At 51.8% G+C, this 9,715-nt stretch overlaps 1 protein-coding gene across 2 annotated transcripts in view; it reads left to right on the top strand.

The window, feature by feature from the left end:
• Window positions 1-9,715, top strand: part of RP1L1 (RP1 like 1) — a 43,876-nt gene continuing 34,161 nt past the window's right edge. For both annotated transcript variants that reach the window (XM_036241325.1, XM_036241322.1), the window contains exon 1: window positions 1-166. The gene's annotated coding sequence lies outside the window, so the exon portion shown is untranslated. The remainder of the gene's footprint in view (window positions 167-9,715) is intronic.

The following is a 9,715-nucleotide window of genomic DNA, read 5'->3' as shown; positions in this document are numbered from 1 at the left end:
TCCTGGGCTCCTGGGCCGAGGACCATCCAGAGAAGAACCAGCAGCTCCGCAGCTCCTGGAAGTGGAATCAGCTGCAGGGCGAGAGGCAACACTCGGAGTGGCCGGACGTCCCCCCGAGGCTCGGGGCTCCGGGGGCTGGGCATGACCTTGTTCTCCCCGGGGGACGGTGAGTCTGCGTCCTGTGGGTCACCCACCTGAAGGCAGAGTATCTTGGCGCTGGGAAGTCACAGCCAGTGAGGAGGTGTTTCGGGCTGAGACTCTGGGAGGGCCATCTTCAGCAAGGTGCTCATGGTGATGCAAGATCGGGGCTCTTGCTCAGCCTGCCGGGCTGTTTGGTGTTAGGTCATGTTGGAACACGGTGCCTGAGATTCAGGCTGCTGCTCGTTGCTTTATGGGGTGGTAGCAGTATAGCCTGGCTGGTTCTCCCACCTGGACCTGGAGGGTGAACAATGCAGTCACTGGAGCCAGAGAGGGAGGAACCCCTCCCAGAGACCCTTCTCCGGCTCTCAGTGTGGCAAGGGTGGCTGTGGGTGCTCACCTCCTGCGGGGTGAGACCAGCCCTGTGCGGGGCGGGGGGATGGGGACATTTGTTCTGAGAGGATCAGACTTCAAGAGAGAGCTGTCAAGAGCGAGGTGACTATAGAGCATAGAATGGGGTTGGGGGTCCCTAAGAATGACCTCATTGAATTTTCTCTACTGGCCTGACGGTTGGCATCACTGGGATCGTTTCTCCAAAGGAAGAAAGTGAGGCAACCAGAGATAAAGTTATGGAAGGTCCACAAAAATCAAATGGGTCTGCTTCAAACCGTCCTCCTTGCTGCTCTGTTTATGGTCATTTCTGGGCCAGCAAGCACCACCCCCTGTTCAGGGTTGACTGACCAGGAGGCCAAGGCTGGGGGTAGGTGATCCGCAGAGGGCACGCAGCCAGGGAGGGCAGGCCCTCAGCCACACCCGGTGTGATCGCCACTAACTGTCCCTGCGCCTCACGCAGTTCTGTGCCTTCCGTACCCCCCTGTGGGCTCACCTCATGCTGAGGCCCCTCCACGGAGCAGGACGTCCACGCCACAGTGATGGGGAAGGGGGCAAAGCTACTGCCTCCCGGAGGTGTAACCATGCAGGTGGCTCTGGGATGGCCTTTGGTCCCCTCCTACAGCCCAGAGTGCACCTCAGACAGTGAGGATGTCCCCTGCTTGGGGTAACCTCTAGAGAAGTAAAACCCGCATCCTTCTCTGTGTACTCTCTCAGATATACAAACACCACCCAGAAATCCTCTTATCAGCTGTGGTGACCTCAGGCGGGCCTTCTAATCTAACCTTGGGAGAGAGAAGAGCTGGTTGCCATTCTCAGCACCTTGGTGCTGACATGTATATTTGCGTATGTGTGTGTGAGTGTGCACACCTGCAAGTGCATGTATGTGCGTGGGTGCTTATGTGTGTGTGTGTGTGTGTGCCGGTTGGGGAGACCTGGTGTTGCACAGAGAACACTGGACACAAAGTGTAGCCTTGCTCTGGTTCCGCTCTCTGGTCTTGGTTCCCCAGGTAGGCTACACGCAGGTCGGACTACACTGACCATAGCTTCTTCCAGGGCGACAGCCTATGCAGCTTTCTCTGTTCCAAGTTAAATAACCCCAGTCCCTATAACCTTTCCCTGTAAAGCACATTTTCCAATCCCTTAATCACCTTGGGTTTTTTTCTCTGAACTCCCTCCAAGGTACCTATGTCATTGGATAAGTATGCCGCGTAAATTAGTCAGTAAATCAATCTGTCAACAATATCTCTTGAGCAACCACCCTGTGGCTTGCAGGAGGTGCCGGGCTGATACAACCCACCACACAGGAACAAAAAGAGTTTTCACTCTGGCTCAGACCAAGGGTTCATTTGTCCAGCAGTTGCCTGAGCCACTGGGGTCATGCTGGGAGAACATGGTTCCTTTGAATGCCATCATCCCCCCAAATCAGGGCCTTCCCCCAACAGCAGTGTCTGAGTTGTCTTAAGTAAACATCTAAGGGCACCTGCTCTGTTCGAAGCCCTACGCTAGGCTCTTCATGGGTTACAACCATGAGTGTGATGAGGACCTAGCCCTCAGGGGGAGAAGCAGGTGCATGAGGTGGAGAGTGAGGGTACAGAGCAAAGAGGGTCCTAAGTGGGGAACTAGCCAATCTCAAGGCTGCAGAGGAGCTATTGGTGTTAGATGTGGGCTGCTTTGACAGGTTTCTCTCAGGTGCAGCTTGATCAAGAATAAAGCGAAGTAGCCAAAAGAATTCAGAAATTGGAGAAAGCGATTTCTTTGTTTGAATAGTGGTTTCACCACTCATTAGCTGGGTAGACCTTGGGCGAGTTATTCAAGCTTTCTGAGCCCCAGGTTCCTTACCAATAACATGGTAGGGTTACACCTACGCAGAAGGACTGCTTGAGCTTTGATGACGTCCCATTTGGAAAGTATCTGGTGCATAGTAGGCTATCCATATGTGTAATCTCTCTTCTTAACCAAAATCACACATCAGTTTCAGAAGAGTCTTCCGCTCTTCTGGGTGGATAAGTGATGTTGGCTGTCCACTAACTCAGGTTCTAATTTCTGTTAGGCGACTGTGTGTTGTACCCAATAGTATCATCTCTGCTTATTGGTCCCAAAATAATTTTCTTCAAGGACAATCTTTTATTTGTAGTATAGCATGTGCTTCACTATTTTAGTCTTCGTCCAACAACTATAATGTTGTTTCTTGGCTTTTATCTTTGTGGTCAGTGGTCCATATTTTTTCCTGTTTGTTTAGCCTCTGATTTCTGTACTAGAAAGAGCACTTGGCCCTGGACTGGGACGTCTGGCTAACCTGACAGGATAACTATGGACAAGCCACTGAGGCACCAGCTTGGTGCAAAGCAAACTTCTCAAACAGGAGCGTGTCAGAATCATCTACAAGTCTTCATGAAGTACAGACTACTGGGATCAGCCCCAGAGTTTCTGATTCAGTGAGTCTGGGTGGAGCCTGCCAATTTGCATTTCTAAGAAGCTCCCAGGTGATGCTGAGGCTGTGGGTCCAGGGCCTGCACCGTGAGAACGACTGAAAAAGGAAGAACAGCCCCGCAGCTTAGTGGAGCTGAGCCAAGTGCATGGACCTTTTGGAGCCTGCTTCTTCATTTACAAACTGCTACATACAGGTTAGAGTTAAAGGCAATAATTAAACAAATTATGATGTGAAAAGCACTTTATATACTATAAAGCACAATATAGCTATTAATAGCTTAATATTCTCCATTAGTTTTAACTTACCTATAAAATGGAGATAATGATAGTAATTTCTATAAAAATTAAGTGAGATGACCTACTTAAAAGCGATTTGTGAAATATAAAGAACTACAGATTCTTGTTCTTGTAACTTCCTTAAGCCCCAATTTCCTCATTCATAGCATGACAGGATGGCCCATGGGTTCATCTCAGTGTCAATCTCAGTCACGTGGCAGGTCATGTTCCAGATGTGAATGAAAGTTAGTATTTAATACGCTACTGATACTACCCTGTGTCCTGCTGGCCCCTTTGGTCAAAGCTGCTTGTTGGGCCACTGCTCTGTAAGATTGCTTCTTGGCTGTAAGAAACAGCTGGAAGTAGCTCTAAGATATGGGATTTGTTGTTTATGCAACAAGTCCAGAGGCAGGGTGGTTTCAGGAGTGATTAATTCAATGGCTTGACCAAGTTAAACCTCTGGAATTCTCTTAGCTTTTTCCTCACGGTCACAAGGTGGCTGCAGCAGTGCTGAGCATCACATCCACATAAGACAACAATCAAAAGTAAGAAGACGTGAATCCCTAACTTGTATTTCTTTTAATGGATACAAATACATTCTGAGAAGCCACATATTGGCCAGTGTTGTATCACATGCCCTTTGACAAGGGAAATGAAATTATACAGTTGACTTAGACTAGTCAATATTCTATCTCTATGGCTTTTAGAGGAAGAGGCCCAAGAAACACCTGGTCACCCATTCAGGCAAGTGAGAAAGTGGTGCAGGAATGGTGGTGGTGGTGGTGGTAGTGGAGGTGGTGGTGGTGGTGGTGGTGGTGGTGGTGAGCCAGCAGTATCTGCTGTGCTCCAGAGTCTGTTTCTAGTAGGAATCACATCCATAAGGGCTTTCCTTACACATCGATTGCACAACACTGTGACATCTTGCGTAAGGAAAGATCTCTCAGTGTGTGCGTAAGGAAAGATCTCACAGTGTGTGCCTAAGGAAAGATCTCACAGTGTGTGCAGTAGGTGTGTACGGAAAGACCTCGCAGTGTGTGCAGTAGGTGTGTACGGAAAGACCTCGCAGTGTGTGCAGTAGGTGTGTACAGAAAGACCTCGCGGTGTGTGCAGTAGGTGTGTACGGAAAGATGTCACAGTGTGTGCAGTCGGTGTGTACGGAAAGACCTCGCAGTGTGTGCAGTCGGTGTGTGAGGAAAGACCTCGCAGTGTGTGCAGTAGGTGTGTGAGGAAAGACCTCGCAGTGTGTGCAGTAGGTGTGTACAGAAAGACCTCGCGGTGTGTGCAGTAGGTGTGTGAGGAAAGACCTCGCAGTGTGTGCAGTCGGTGTGTGAGGAAAGACCTCGCAGTGTGTGCAGTAGGTGTGTACGGAAAGACCTCGCAGTGTGTGCAGTAGGTGTGTACAGAAAGACCTCGCGGTGTGTGCAGTAGGTGTGTGAGGAAAGACCTCGCAGTGTGTGCAGTCGGTGTGTGAGGAAAGACCTCGCAGTGTGTGCAGTAGGTGTGTACGGAAAGACCTCGCAGTGTGTGCAGTAGGTGTGTACAGAAAGACCTCGCGGTGTGTGCAGTAGGTGTGTACGGAAAGATCTCGCAGTGTGTGCAGTAGGTGTGTGAGGAAAGATCTCGCAGTGTGTGCAGTAGGTGTGTACGGAAAGACCTCGCGGTGTGTGCAGTAGGTGTGTACGAAAAGACCTCGCGGTGTGTGCAGTAGGTGTGTACGGAAAGACCTCGCGGTGTGTGCAGTAGGTGTGTGAGGAAAGATGTCACAGTGTGTGCAGTCGGTGTGTGCGGAAAGACCTCGCAGTGTGTGCAGTCGGTGTGTACAGAAAGACCTCGCGGTGTGTGCAGTAGGTGTGTACAGAAAGACCTCGCGGTGTGTGCAGTAGGTGTGTGAGGAAAGATGTCACAGTGTGTGCAGTCGGTGTGTGCGGAAAGACCTCGCAGTGTGTGCAGTCGGTGTGTACAGAAAGACCTCGCGGTGTGTGCAGTCGGTGTGTACGGAAAGATCTCGCAGTGTGTGCAGTCGGTGTGTGAGGAAAGACCTCGCAGTGTGTGCAGTAGGTGTGTACAGAAAGACCTCGCGGTGTGTGCAGTAGGTGTGTACGAAAAGACCTCGCAGTGTGTGCAGTCGGTGTGTGAGGAAAGACCTCGCAGTGTGTGCAGTCGGTGTGTACGGAAAGACCTCGCAGTGTGTGCAGTCGGTGTGTACGGAAAGACCTCACAGTGTGTGCAGTAGGTGTGTGAGGAAAGATCTCGCAGTGTGTGCAGTAGGTGTGTGAGGAAAGATCTCGCAGTGTGTGCTGTAGGTGTGTGAGGAAAGATGTCACAGTGTGTGCAGTAGGTGTGTGAGGAAAGATGTCACAGTGTGTGCAGTCGGTGTGTGCGGAAAGACCTCACAGTGTGTGCAGTAGGTGTGTGCGGAAAGATCTCGCAGTGTGTGCAGTAGGTGTGTACGGAAAGATCTCGCAGTGTGTGCAGTAGGTGTGTGAGGAAAGACCTCGCAGTGTGTGCAGTAGGTGTGTGAGGAAAGATCTCGCAGTGTGTGCAGTCGGTGTGTGAGGAAAGACCTCGCAGTGTGTGCAGTAGGTGTGTGCGGAAAGACCTCGCAGTGTGTGCAGTAGGTGTGTACGGAAAGACCTCGCAGTGTGTGCAGTAGGTGTGTGCGGAAAGACCTCGCAGTGTGTGCAGTCGGTGTGTGCGGAAAGACCTCGCAGTGTGTGCAGTAGGTGTGTACGGAAAGACCTCGCAGTGTGTGCAGTAGGTGTGTACGGAAAGACCTTGCAGTGTGTGCAGTCGGTGTGTGAGGAAAGATCTCGCAGTGTGTGCAGTAGGTGTGTGAGGAAAGACCTCGCAGTGTGTGCAGTCGGTGTGTGAGGAAAGACCTCGCAGTGTGTGCAGTAGGTGTGTGAGGAAAGACCTCGCAGTGTGTGCAGTCGGTGTGTGAGGAAAGATCTCGCAGTGTGTGCAGTAGGTGTGTACGGAAAGATCTCGCAGTGTGTGCAGTAGGTGTGTACGGAAAGATCTCGGTGTGTGAGGAAAGATGTCACAGTGGAGGGAAGGGACAGAAGCAGGGACAGCAAAAGGAGAAGCCAGGCCACCATGTCATCTCAGTGGAGGCTCAGCCAGTTTCACAGGGAGCTCTGAAGACGGGACAGCTCTTGACGGCTGTTCCAACTTGGGGCGAGGTGACAGGCCGTGATAGCCGCTCCTGGATCTGCCATGGGGTGTGCGCTGCCATGTAAGGAGGTGGCCTTGGGCAAGGCTGTCTTCCTAGGGGGAAGGGGTGAGAGCTGAGGCTGTCGTGTGAGAACAACGGGTGCAAAGTGCCTCAGAGCACAGACGTGAGAGGCCTCCGCACCCGTCCTCCGACCTTCACTGCGATCTCAGCAGCCCTCTCGGAGGAAAGCAGCAACTCCTTGCTCTGTACGGAAGGACAGAACAGTTCAGCCACTTGCTGGCCACATAGCTACTAGCAACTGAGCTGGTTGAGAGCTCCAACCTTCCTGTCCGATCCAGGGCTCTGTCCACACCCGCCACCCTTACATGTGGGTAACAGAGGCGCTGCCTTGGGCCCTGGACATTATAGGGGCTGGCTCTGGCCCCCCTCCATCCACACCCTTTCCTAGGGCATCAGGAGTCCAGGGGGGAACGGGGAGTCCATATCCTTCCCTTTCTTATCCACACGCCGAGGACCCAGAATTTCCTGGGAGATTCTAAGACCTGCGTCAATTCTTCTCTGGGTCCATGTTCCCTGTAAGGTATACAAAATCCTTTAATGGCTCAGAAAGGAAAGACAAGGTCTTAAAAAACCATACCAGGCACCTAACCATTCAGAAACCAGCACCAGCGTCCACACTTCTGGGTTAGAACCCAGCTTCACGCCTCAGCTGCTGCTCGCCTCCAGGCAACTCACATCTCGGAGCCTCCCTTTCCTCCACATAAATGGAGATGCTGATGGTGGGGTCTGCGGGGGTGCATGGGGATCAAGCTGGCAGGGAAGGTGCTTCGTAGACAATGCTGATGTTCTGAGCTCCCCATCACCTAAGGCTCTCAGCAACATGGTTGGGTCTGATGCCGGCCGTGCTGTTTCCATGGCACCTTCTGCCTTTCCTGACACAGCTTGGGCCTCACCTGTCTTACAGATCAGTCGCGAAGCTCTGAGGTGCAGGGGTGGCTTCGGCCATGTTCTCAGCACCCAGCCTGGGCTCCGTCTGTCTGCTGGGTGAGGGAATGAAGATGGGGCGGGGCAGCCTGCGGGTGTTAAAGGAATCAGGGCTTCCTGAGTAAGACAGAGGGCAGGCAGGGGGGAGGAGACAGCCAACGGGTGCCCCCCACATCCACAGTGGGAGTTCACGGGTGGCCATCTGAGTTCACGGGTGGCCACTGTACAAATGTGTCCTCCGCCCAGCCTGGTTGTGCCGTGGGGACTGTACTTCCTTGTACTATGAGAAACATCCTTCAGCCTATGTCTCTGAGTGTCCCCACAGCCCATCATTTACAGGTGTCCCATTTCATAGTTGGGAACATGGAGGCCCTGGAGGCCGAAAACAAAGTCTCAAGATCACACGACCTCTTCCCTTCCCAGAGGCTTTCCTTTTTGGCAGGATGTGCCCATCCCAGGATGAGTTAGCTATGATTCCCCAACCTGGCCTGGCTTCGGAATCGCCTGGAGCCATAGCTCCTCCCCACTCCCCACCTGCAGAAGTCTGGATTCAGTCTAGTGATGTTTGGAAAATGTGTGACTTCAACCAAAATCTTATGGCTTGCCTATATTTGGTGTTGAAGACGGATGTTTGAGAAGCGATGGGTTGGAGGAGATCTTTACCGGATTGAAGATTTCATTCTTATTTATTTATCTCATTCTATTTATTCATGTTCTCATTCTCACAAGAATCTGAAGCATTATAAAAGTCCAACCAAGCACTGTATGGGGTCACTCGATGATATGCCAAACAACGTTAAAATAAATGGTCATCAGTACAAATGTCAGTAAAAGGAGTGGTTAGTGCTATATGAACTAGATGACTACTTGGCTGTATTTTTCATCTTTATGGCAATAACAGCCCCTATATTTACGCAGAGTACCAACTCAGTCAGGACCTCTGAGCAGGGTCCTGGGTGGGTCCTAACAGGCAGCCGTGTTTCAGAATTGCTCCTATGGCATCAACAGAGCTCCCCCTAGTCACCGGCTACTTGGCATCCTTAGGGCAACCTAGTGAAATAGGCAGGGATTTTGTTTTTATACTATTGATGAAAAATGATGAACAGGCTGAGGTCCAGATTGGTGAATGGACCAGCCACAGGCTAGAAAGGAAAAGGGCTGCTTCTGTGTCTCTGTTCAGGGTGCTGTAGCCTCCCCTCGACCCAGTCGACTCTCCGTCTTCACAGGTCTCCATAGAAATGAGAACAGGGATGAATCAGGCCCATGTGGCACAACCTTCAACAGGCAGGGGTGCGGCTGGGTGGGAGGCAGTGCCTAGGCTGCCCCCCTCTGCAATTCAGAAGAGCCAAGGTGGGCAGCTCGGTAGGGGCCACCCCCTTGTCTGGCTTCTTCATTTTTTGGAGAAGAAATCAGAGTCCAGAGAAGGGGTGTGAAGTCCCTGAGTCCTCACTGCACCAGTGAGACGGCATGCGGTCCCCGGCCCAGTCCCGAGCCCTCTCCACGGAGCGCTGCCGGGGACCTCGTGGAGAAGGGCCGGGGAGCAGCTTTCCCCGAGGGCAGAACTGGGCTGCGTGCTCTCAGCACCCGACAGGGCCTCCTCACATCCCAAACCTGGCAACGCACCTCCTTGTTGACAGACGCTGGAAGGTTCTGCTACCCTCCCTGACCACCATCCATTCTCTTTCTGCCCATCCCTGGTCATGTTTGCCAGAATGACACAGACTGTACCCAGTTTTATTGCTCTGGTCTTGTAAATCAGTTTCTTGTAACATTCCAGTAGCTCCCATCCTCTGAATTTCCATGGATCTATCAACACGTTTCTGGAACTGGATGCTCTGCCACACACACCCACCTGCCCAGGTGAGAGGTAGCTGGCGAGCTCCCAGGGGAGGAAGGAGTGTTTTTCCAGGGCCCATATCAGGTTGTCGGTGGAACCAGGATCTCCTCTTCCCTGGTGCCTGAACTGGCTTTCCTCTCCCAGGCAGGGAAGACGGCATTCCAGCGTTTTCCAGACTTTGTCACCTGGAAGAAGAGACAGATGGGAAGACAGTGTTGATGTTTTCCCAAGGCATTAATATAAATGTCTCCCCCTCCTTTCTGAGAAGCTAAGAATGTGTTTCTCATCACTGAACCCCAAGTCATGCAGCTAGCTGCCAGCGGATTGGCCATCCTCTGAGAAAAGTCAGGTTTGGACCCTTCAGACAGGAAAGAGCTAACACGAGCACCTACTGTGTGCATTTTCAAACACGTGCTCCCGTGTCAAACTTGAGGTTGTTATTATTTTTATTTTTTCAGATGAGCAAACTGAGGTTTGGGAGC

Source organism: Molossus molossus, unplaced genomic scaffold, assembly GCF_014108415.1.
Source record: "Molossus molossus isolate mMolMol1 unplaced genomic scaffold, mMolMol1.p scaffold_m16_p_4, whole genome shotgun sequence".
Taxonomy (NCBI): Eukaryota; Metazoa; Chordata; class Mammalia; order Chiroptera; family Molossidae; genus Molossus; species Molossus molossus.
The sequence above is the reverse complement of the archived record's forward strand: the minus strand, read 5'-3'. Positions and strand labels throughout refer to the sequence as shown.